General features: G+C 42.3%; 1 long non-coding RNA gene across 1 annotated transcript in view; it reads left to right on the top strand.

The window, feature by feature from the left end:
* The first annotated feature begins 441 nt into the window (after positions 1–441).
* Positions 442–10,745, top strand: part of LOC140687639 (uncharacterized) — a 38,061-nt gene continuing 27,757 nt past the window's right edge. The window contains exons 1-2 of the long non-coding RNA XR_012062039.1: positions 442–1,569; positions 5,405–5,593. This is a non-coding gene — a long non-coding RNA (uncharacterized lncRNA). The remainder of the gene's footprint in view (positions 1,570–5,404; positions 5,594–10,745) is intronic.

Below are 10,745 nucleotides of genomic sequence, written 5' to 3'. Positions count from 1 at the left end.
AGGTGGTATATGCATGCAATGGAATGCTACTCAGCCATAAAAAAGAATGAAATAATTTGCAGCAACATGGATGAACCTAAAGATTATCATACTAAGTGAAGTAAGGCAGAAAGAGAAAGAAAAATACCATACTTACATGTGGAACCAAAAAAAGGACACAAACAAATCTATTTACAAAACAGAAACAGACTCACAGATGTAGAAAACAAACTTGTGGTTACCAGGGAGGAAAAGGGGTGAGAAGGGATAGATTAGGAGTTCAGGATTTGCAGATACTAACTACTATATATAAAATAAACAACAAGTTTCTCCTGTATAGCACAAGGAACTGTATTTAATATCTTGTAGTAACTTATAATGAAAAAGAATCTGAAAAGGAATATATGTATGAACATGTATGACTGTAATATGCTGTGTATCAGAAATTGACACAACATTGTAAACTGACTATACTTCAATTAAAAAGAAGTAAATTAAAAAAAAAAGAAGCTGCATACAATGGGATGCCAATTATATAAAGCCATGCTCAAAAGAACATATTTTTATTGTCATTAACATATGAAGTGATAGTGTAAAACGTTCATGGGGTTGACAAGTAGCAAAGTCATCCTAATTAGCTCTGGAAAGAAGAGAAAGAGGATTGGGAACAAATCAACTACACCTGGATATGTGTTTCAAAAATATTGACTGTCGGTATTTGATAAAGCTAGTATATACCTATTTGCAAAATCATCTGCAGTTTTCAGTATATTTGAAATCTCTCCCCATATTAAAAAGAGGAATGGCGTTTTATGTCATTGGGCTGGAGGAATTTGTGGACAGAGTGAAAATCTGCCGCCCAGGAGAAGCGCGGAGCTGGAGGAACTGCCCCCTCGACCCCCAGCCAGCCCCCTCCACCCAGCCCGGGGTGCGGGGGTCGGGGGAGCACGCTGGGCGCGCTGCCAGCGCCGTCTCCACCATCCTCCCCTCCCCGAGGCAGCGGGGGAGGTGCTGGTGGGCAGTGGGTGTTACCAGGTGCCCACTTTGTCCCTGTCCTTGCTGTTTGGGCCAGAGGAGCCCAGACACGGCTGCTCCTGCGGTGACTGTCTCCCATTCCTGGAGGCGGTGGGGTAGAAGTCTTCTGTCTGGGAAGGACCTAGACTCCGCACTGTGCCTTAGTACTTGGATACTGTGCCCCAGAGCCTCACCCGTCTCTTAGTTTGTAGGGTGATAGGCTGGAAGGCTTAAAATGAGACTCCTTGGATGACTGTGGCATTCCATAGGCGTTGAGAAGCCCCTGCTGGTTATCAGCATTGCCGTGACAACCACTGGGCACATGAATAACACGGCAGAGGTGAAAGGTCATGTCAGACCCTGAAAAATGCACGTAGTAAAACCTCTTCTGTGCCTGGGCTATGTTCTTGAGACGCACCGGATGGCTGATTTGAGAGGTAATTTTTCTTTTCACCCTCAAGTGACCGCCTATTAATTTTACTCTCTTTCTTCCAGTCTGTTGCGTTGGAATGTTGCTTAACAAACAGTTTTACCTGGTCTTACTCTTCGAAGGAGCCTGTCTATTAACTCCGTGAGGTACGAGTTTGTGTAGGCTTTAAACAACCACGACTTCCTTACCTTCGTCCAGTGCTGTGATGTGCTAACGTTAGCATGGTTTGCAAATCAAGACTCTGAAGAGTCAGAATAATTAAACTCAGAATAATTAAAGACTGAGATGATTAAGATCCCAGAAAGCTGGGGTTGAGGGAAACAGGACGGGCGGCAGGACGGGCGGTGTCCACAGGTGGCTTTCTCTGTCTGGCTCCCTGCTACTCAGCGTGTGATCTTTGGACCACCGGCAGCAGCTGAGAGTTTATTAGAAACCGAGAGTCTCGGGCCCCACTCAGACCTTTTGGATCAGATTCTGCAGTTTAATAAGATCTCCGGGTGACTTTTTTTGCACATAAAAGTCTAAGAAGCACTCCATCTTATAACCTGAGGCGACTGCCTTCTGAAAAAAGACACTGGCGTTGTAACAAATGAAGCTTTCAGAAAGGGGAGACACTTCAGGGGCGTTCAGGAAGAGAAGCTCTCTTAAAATGGACATTCCCTGGAATGTCTGAAAGCATCAAGTTGCTATTTGTCAATTACATTTTATACAAAGTCATTAATACCTTTCCCCCATCCATTGAAAATAGGAGTTTGATTCCAGAAAATAGCAGGAAAAAAGGGTGGAGGAGGAAGGGTTAAAATTAACATGGAAGTCCTGAGCACTCGGTGGATCATCTTCTTGTGTGATGGTCATCGCAACGTGACCCCTGCCGTGCCTTAGTTTCCCCGAGTTTGAAATTGCCCAGTCATTCCCCGGGGTGGGGCCAGCATGGGGATTCATAAGCCAGTGCTTTTAAGGACTTTGCGGTTCCCGATCAAAGGCTTAGCCCAGGCACGAGGTGTTCCTGGGACCATCGCTGGGAGGCAGGCGGGTTCCTGATACAGCAGCCTCCTCGGTCTTCGGACTCAGGGTGCCCACTTTTGTCTCAGTCCCGGCTTGTCTTGAGGAGAGGCTGGGGAGGGAGCAAGGGTGGGGGCACAGGAGATAAATCTGCTTCGGTAAGGATGAGTCAGACGGAGCCTCACCTGTGGTTGAGATCCATCACTCGCCGGGCCCCAGCGCTCTCGCAGATGGAAGGCTGAGAGGAGCAGTGTGTCTCCTTGCAGTGATGTGCGGGGGACCGCCGCTCTTGTGCCACAGCCCCGCTGGGGTCGGGCAGTTACAGAACGGCGTGGGCAGGCGGCAGGTTGGTCACCACACACCTGTCAACACACAGCGATGGAGGTGACTACATGGCTATGACTCTCTAAATGACTTTTAGACACAAGCACAGAATAAAGTGTCTGGAAGTGAGTGACTCTCACAGAATCTCCTGGAAGGAATGATTGCAAACGGGCAGCTCCCAGAGCAACACATACGTCAGACGTGCCTGGCTTTAGAAAATTCCACTTACGCAATCTGAGCTTGCCAGATTAGTTAGGGGGAGGAGGGGTGATTCGTCTCGTTATTTAAGAGATTTTTACAGAGGGATTCATCTGTGCCTCTTGCTTTCTGTGTGGAAAATACATGTAACATAATTTACCATCTTAACCCTTTTAAAATGCACGGCTCAGGGGCATTAGGTACTCTCCCCATCACCACCGTTCATCTCCAGCACTTTCCCATCTTCCCAAACCGAAACTCTGTACCAATTCATCACTGACTCCCATCCTCCCTCCCCCAGCCCTTGGCAACCACGGTCCTACTTTCTGTCTCTATGGGTTTGACGCTCTAGGGACCTCATGTAAGTGCAATCATCCAGTGTCTGTCCTTCTGTGTCTGGCTTGCTTCACTGAACATAATGTCCTCAGGGTTCATCCATGTTGTGGCCTGTGTCAGAATGTCCTTCCTTTTTAAGGCTGAATTCTATTGTGCGTACAGACTACATTGTATTCTATTGTGCGTACAGACTACATTTTGCTTACCCAATCATCCGTTGGTGGACACTTGAGTTGTTTCCACCTTTTGGCTCTTGAGAACATTGCTGCTGTAAACATGGGTATACAGGTACCTCTTTGAGGCCCCGCAGTTCAGTTCTTTTGGGGGAACAGTCAGCAATGGGTTTGCTGTAACAGCTGGTATTTCTGTGTTAAATTTTTTGAGAAACCGTGATTCTGTTTTGGTTTCAGTTTGTCTACATCCTTGTCAACCCTTGCTATTTTCCGTTGTTTCCAAATGGGTCATCCTAACGGGTGTGAGGTGTCTGGGTTCTTTTAAATAGCAATATTTTATTTATTTATTTATAACTTTTTTTTATCAAGTTATAGTCATTTTACCATGTGGTGTCAAATTCCAGTGCAGAGCACAATTTTTCAGTTATACATGAACATATATATATTCATTGTTGCATTTTTTTCTCTGTGAGCTACCACAGGATCTTGTATATATTTCCCTGTGCTATACAGTATAATCTAGTTTATCTATTCTACATTTTGAAATCCTAGTCTGTCCCTTTCTACCCACCCCGCCCCCTTGGCAACCACAAGTTTGTATTCTATGTCTACGAGTCTATTTCTGTTTTGTATTTATGTCCCATTTTTTAAGATGCCACATATGAGCGATCTCATATGGTATTTTTTTTTCTCTTTCTGGCTTACTTCACTTAGAATGACATTCTCCAAGAACATCCATGTTGCTGCAAATGGCGTTATGTTGTTGGTTTTTATGGCTGAATAGTATTCCGTTGTATAAATATACCACATCTTCTTTATCCAGTCGTCTGTTGATGGACATTTGGGCAGTTTCCATGTCTTGGCTATTGTAAACAGTGCTGCTTAAATAGCAATACTTTAAATTAAATTTTTTTATTGAGGTATAATCAGTTTACAGTGTTGCATCAATTTCTGGTGTACAGCACAGCATTTCAGTCATCCATATACATGCATATATTCCTTTTCATATTCTTTTCCATGACAGGTTACTGCAAGATATTGAATATAGTTCCCTGTGCTACACAGTAGAAATTTGTTTATCGGTTTTATATATAGTAGTTAGTATCTGCAAATCTTGAACTCCCAATTTATAGCACCTTATTGTCTATCTATTTTGTGTATAATAGTTCGTATCTGCTAATCCCAAACTTCTAATTTATCCCTTCTGCCCACCCCTCCCCCTTTTGATAACCATAAATTTGTTTTCTATGTCTGTGAGTCTTTTTCTGTTTTGTAAATAAGTTCATTTGTCTCATTTTTTTATATTCCACATATAAGTGGGAGTTTGAGATCTGCAAATGTTAACCACTATATATAAAAACAGGTAAAAACCAGATTTCTTCTATATCGCACAGGGAACTAAATCCAGTATCTTGTAATAACCTTTAACGAAAAAGAATATGAAAGTGAATATATGTGTGTATATGCATGACTGGGACATTGTGCTGTGCACGAGCAATTGACACATTGTAACTGACTGTACTTCAATAAAAAAATGAAGGAGGGGAGGGGATAGCTCCAGTGGTAGAGCACATACTTAGCAAGCATGAAGTTCTGGGTTTAATCCCCAGTACCTCCACCTAAAAAATTAAATAAATAAAATTTAAAAATAAATAAATCAATAAGCCTAGTTACCTCCCCCAATAAAACAAAACAAAAATAAATAAAAATAAAAACAACAAAAAGACCCCCAAAACAAACAAAAAAAGGGGTATGTGATATTTATCTTTCTCTGTCTGACTTACTTCACTTGGTAACGCATGGCTATTTTTATATTTAATTTATATTTGTGGGTAGGTAGGGAGATGGATAGAAATTGTGTTTTGGGTATATATCCTTATTTTAAATACAATTTCTTACATTGGCCTCATGGGAAGGGGATCTGCTTTTCTTTGCACCAAATCTCTAGACAAAAGGAGTGAAGTTGGTCCTGCAAGTTGCTGCTTGCGTTGGAAGGCGATGAATTTATGACGCTCTTGGAGAAGAGAAGCTTGCTGCTTCCCACACCCGTTGCTGAACTACAGGAAAGAACCTACCCAGAAGCTGGAAGGAATCCAGAAGACGTAGACCAACCCACAGCTGCTCCCTAGAGAGAAAGGTGTGTCTGTTCATTTCTCAGCTATACCGAAGCCTTAAGATTAATGAGGGATTGCCTGCCTCGGAGGCATTTCACTTCAGCAGGCTCTGTCCTGACCAGCAGCGTTCCAGGCCATCGGGACAGACACACTGGGGCACCTCCGTCTAAGAAATCCCCCCATAGCTGCTGACTTAGAACTTTGTAGACCCTCTCAGCCTTTTAGGGCCAAAGAAACTCAGACCACCCCTGGGCAGGTCTTCATTTCCTTGTCACGTCTTCAAAATAAATTAGGGTAAATGATCACAGCTTAAATTTGAGAAATGATTAGTGCAATTGTCAATCAAATTCTCTAGATGGAAAACAGATTGTTCTTTAGAACAGAATCTGAGTTCAGAATCCATCAAGGATTTTTCAGTATCCTTGGGATCAACTTAAAAATCCCAGCACCTTTCTTTGCAATGCAGATGTCTGTGCATCAGGGTAACGTGATGGGGTTTTCTTCCAAGGGACTTGGCTTGAGGAATCTAGTCACAGAGAGGAAAATATCGGGAAAGACGTCCGAAGTAACAGACAATGCCATTCAAAATGTCTGGCTCACCTTTAACCTTAGTCATCTGCCTGAGTGAACTAAAGCAAAGAGCTATTTAGTTGGGATGTGTCTTTCAGTAGATAGTTGGCATTAGTGTAGATAATAATTATTTAGCTTAAACACCTGGGTCTGTAAATGAATTTTTAAGTATAGTGTGTGATAAAGGCTACATTTTTTTTGGCCTTGGCATCTTTGTTGAAAATCAGTTGATCGTAACTGTAAGGGCTTACTTCTGGACATGCCTTCTGTGGCACTGACCCATATGTCTACGCTTATGCCAAATACAAGATTGTCTTGATTACTCGAGCTTTCCAGTAAGCGTTGAAATCAGGTAGTGTGAGTCCTCCAACTTAGTTCTTCTTTTTCACAGTTGTTTGACTCTTCTAAGGTTCTTTGCATTTCCATATAAATTTTAGGGTCCCGTTGTCAAATTCTACAAAAATAGCCCTCCTGAGGCTTTCGTAGGGATTGTGTGGCATCCATCTCTAGACCAGTTTAGGGAGGAGCACCTCCTTGGCAATGATCGAGCCTTCTAATCCTTGTACATGATACCCCTCGCCATTGAATCAGGTCTTTGGGTGAATATCTCAGCCATGTTTTATGGGGTTTTGATGCATAGTTCTTGCACTTCTTTTTTAATTAAATTAAAATTTTTTGAGGGGGGAGAGGTAATTAGGTTTATTTATTTATTTATTGGAGGTGCTGGGGATTGAACCCAGGACCTCGTGCATGCTAAGCACACGCTCTACCACTGAGCTGTACCCTCTCCAATCTTGTACTTCATTTGTTAAAATTATTTCGAAGTATTTTGTTTTTTTTGATGCTGTTGTGAATGGAATTGCTTTTTGGTTTCATTTTTGATTGTTCGTTGTTAGCATATTGCAATACAATTAATTTTGTATATTAGTCTTGTATCCTCTGGCCTTGCTGATCTGGTTTATTCATCCTAGTGAGTTTTTGGAGACGCCTTAGAATTTCCTAGATACAAGATTGTGTCTGCTGTGAATAAAGACAGGTTTACTTCTTCCTTTCTGATCTATATACGTTTTATTTGTCTTCCTTGCACTATTTCGCTGGCTGGAGACTCTGGGACAACACTGAACAGCAGTAGTGAGAGCAGATACCCTTGCTTTGTTCCCAGTCTTAGGAGAGCATTCATTCTTTCACTATTTTATTTACTCATTTTTGCTTTTAAAATTGTGGTGAAGTATGAAATTTCATAACATAAAATTTACCATTTTAACCATTTTTATTGTAACTAAATGTATATTGTCATTATATTTAACCATTTTATCACTGCCATTAAATATATTCACACTGTTGTGTGGCCAATACCATCATCACTCGTGGAACTCTTCATTCTCCTAAACTGAAACTCTGTACCTTTAAACAAAAACTCTCTGTTGTCCTGCCTTCTCAGCCTCTGATACCCACCATTCTACTTTCTGCCCCTATGAATTAGACTCGGCTAGTTCTTTACATAAGCAGAGTCATACAGTATTTCTGTTTTTGTCATTGGCTTATTTCACTGAGCATAATGTCTCCTAGGTTCATCCAGGTTGTAGCCTGTGTCCGAATGTCGTTCCTTTTTACGGCTGAATCATAGTCCATCGCACATTCAGTCTTTGACTATGAAGTGTGATGTTAAATTGAGGAAGCTTCCTTTTATCCTTATTTTATTGAGCGACTGTATGTAAATTATTGTATGTAATGTAAATGTAAATTGAAGTTTGAGAAGTGATTTTTCTGCAGCTGTTGGGATGGCCTTGTGGTTTCTGCCCTTTTTTCTATCAACACAGTGAATTACATTAGTTAGATTGGGGTTTTAAAACAACCTTACATTCCTGGGATAAATCCTGTTGGTCACGTGCTAGTTTTCCAAAAGTTACATAGTTCTAGCTCTTACATTTAGGTCTATGACTTTTCTTTGCCTCTTCTGTTATGAAGTTTTATTTTAACTACTCAGGTTTACGTTATCCGTGATCCTATGATTTTATTCTTGCTTGTATTTGGTCACGTTACTGTGGGTATCTTCGTGGTAAATCACTTTAAATCCCTTGAAGGAGAAAGTGAGGTGTAAATAACGCATATGAGACTTTGACTTTCCCTCTACAGCGCCTAATCCCATTCTCCACCAGCACACGTTCTGAGTGCTGAAATAAGTCGTGATAACTGGGAGCGAGAGGGCAGGAAAAACTAGGGAAACCTTTGTCAGCTTGATCCAGGACAAGCATCCAGCCAAGACCATCCATCACTTATTAGACATCTGCTGTGCTGGATACTTGCCTAGACCATTGTGCTCAGAACGGGGCTGGGTAAGGGTGGCTGCTGGAGTCCCCAGTAACATGGACTTTGTGATTATATCCACATCTGTAAAATGGGTGAACAATGCCTACCTCACAAGAGTGTTGAAAGGATTAAAGGAGATGATATATTTAGAGCACCCACCACACAATGGAGCACATGTTGTGTTTGTAAATACTGTCAGCCCTTAGATCTGAGGCTCACGCACCCGCAGAATCAGCCAACCACAGATTTCCAACCACAATTGGTTGAATCGCAGATGCAGAACCGTGGATACCGAGGGCCAACTGTCCATGCCATTTTACATGAGGGACTGGCGCATCCCCAGAGTTTGGTGTCTGCAGGGATTCTGGAATCTTTCCCCCGGATACCTAGGGACAACAGTATTATCTCCCTTCCTGATCCTCTTCCTCAATTAGATGTTCAGATAACTTACTAAAAGTATGTTTGCTTTACGAGAAGAATATAATTTGTTGAACGTGTAAGTGAACTTTGCAGTGTCTTGATCAGAGGGAAACAAGGAGTGAGAGGCAGAGCCCCCCTCGTGGCCCAGAAAAGAAGCCAGATAGCTTTGTGTGAGACAGACAGCATCACTGTGAGGGCTTGGGTGCCAGAGACAGTCTGAGGCTGGAGGACATCAGAAGAGAAAATAGATTCCAAGGCGAGGAAGTGGTCAGGCACCGAGTGAGGACTGCCAGTGACAGCCGTTCTTAGAGAAGGGAAGCCCGCCCCTCTGCAGGGCGCTTGACTCCTCTCTCCAGCCCGCTTTTCCGAATGCAGCGCATCCTACCCGCTGGACCCCTTACTCTTCTCCACTTCTTCCCAGTCTGGACCCAGGACACCAGCAGCCAACAGCCGGGCCCCAGTGTCACTCATCCCACTGGGAATTTCCTCGATGACATGCAATTCTGATTGGACTTGTTCTGCTTTGCTTACCTGTAATAAATTGACAGGTTTTTTTTAATTGGGGGTGGGGGTGGGGGTGGGGTGACAAGAGGGACTCTTCTTTCGATGCCGCTGGTTCTCTGAAGAGTGTCCTTGAACTTTAAGGTTCTTGGTTCAGTTATTCCCAGGACTGCTCGTTCTACCTCAATCACGTTTTACAATCCAATAACGCAATGAATGTTGTGTGTGTTAAGATGAATGACCTGGTATTACTTACTGAGGATGATAAAATATAGAAATCCCTTGTCTTACTCTTTATTTTCAGTCTCGTGCCCCACTAACCTGCCGCTGCCCCCCATAGCAATGTAGAGCTACATGGAGTTGTCCCAAAGCCATCACTCTTTTTCTTTGTGCCTTTGCATATGCTGTTCACTCTTTCTGGAGTGTTCTCCTGACTTTTGTAAGCCATGAAAATGCCTATTCATTCTTCAATATTCACTTTTGATTTTTACCTACCCCCAGGAAGAACATCACCACCCTCCAACCCCTACTCACTTTTTTTTGTGCCTTCCACAGGCTTTATTTTAAAGACTTACTTATATTTCGGTGTCCCATGCTATACTATGAGTTCCTTGGATACAAAAATCTCTATTTTTTTGGAGGGGGTAATAAGATTTATTTATCTATTTATTTTTTAAGTGGAGACACTAGGGATTGAAACTAGGACCTTGTGCATGCTAAGCACACAATCTACCACTAAGCCACTAAGCTAATCTCTATATTGTGTTTGTATTTCCGGCACTATGGCTGTTCCTCGTTCATGTTCATGGGGGTGTGATAAACATTTCTGCAATTTTACATGAGGAGCCAAAAAATTCATGAGGGGAATTCCTGAAGTTATTGTACCTCCAACAGGTTAACTGTCTACTCCTGGGGTTATTTCCATCTTAGTTGTTGGTTAGAAAATTACACCCTTTTGGGGACACTCCCAGAAGAGCTAGTAAATGTTCTCCAAGTCTTTGTTTATCTGTAAGATGGCATGATGCCATAAAGTAAATAATTATGCATGTGAAGCATATAATATGCAGTGTAATTAAAGATGTGATGCAAACTGGACCTGCTTCCCTGCAAGAGCTGTCTCTCAGCAGTGAGTCTTTAGGGCCAGCTGTGTGGTATACCTGCATCGTCCAATTTAAACAGAGCAGAGAAACCGAAATGCAACCGAGCAAACTAGCGTCAGATCTAATCTAACCAAGTGTCACTTTATATGGAAGTATGTGTCTATTCATGTTTAACCAGTATGATGTTCCAGTCACACTGTTTTACTGGTGCTTTTCAAGAGGTCCGTTTCATTTAGGACATTTAAATATTTGAATACAAGTCCAGTTTGCAGGC

This window comes from Vicugna pacos, chromosome 20 (genome assembly GCF_048564905.1).
Source record: "Vicugna pacos chromosome 20, VicPac4, whole genome shotgun sequence".
Lineage (NCBI taxonomy): Eukaryota > Metazoa > Chordata > Mammalia > Artiodactyla > Camelidae > Vicugna > Vicugna pacos.
This window is presented reverse-complemented; position numbering and strand designations above follow the sequence as displayed.